This window comes from Pteropus vampyrus, unplaced genomic scaffold (assembly GCF_000151845.1).
Source record: "Pteropus vampyrus isolate Shadow unplaced genomic scaffold, Pvam_2.0 Scaffold672, whole genome shotgun sequence".
NCBI lineage: Eukaryota > Metazoa > Chordata > Mammalia > Chiroptera > Pteropodidae > Pteropus > Pteropus vampyrus.
Window position 1 is genome coordinate 32698 of NW_011889453.1, and position 357 is coordinate 33054.

Sequence of the window (357 nt, forward strand, 5' to 3'; positions counted from 1 at the left end):
CGCTGCTGGGGGCCGCGTTTCTGCTCTACCTGCTGGTCACCATTTTCCTGTCCCGGACCAGGACGGATGGTGCAGTTACTGAAGAGGCAGGTAACCTGGTAACAAAGAATCCTGGAGCTGAAGTGCAAACTCCAACTTCGTTCCGTGAGAAACCGGTGGCTTCAGACACAGTGGTTTTAGTGTTTATTTGCGTTTGTTTTTTTTTCTTTTGTTTTTTTTTCCCTCTTTTTTTATTTTGTCGCATTTTAAAATACTATTATCATTTTTTAATTTTTTTATTTTGTATTTTTATTTTTTTATCAGTATATTTTTTATCTTCCCCCTTTCCCTCTGATAACCACTAACCATGATAACCAT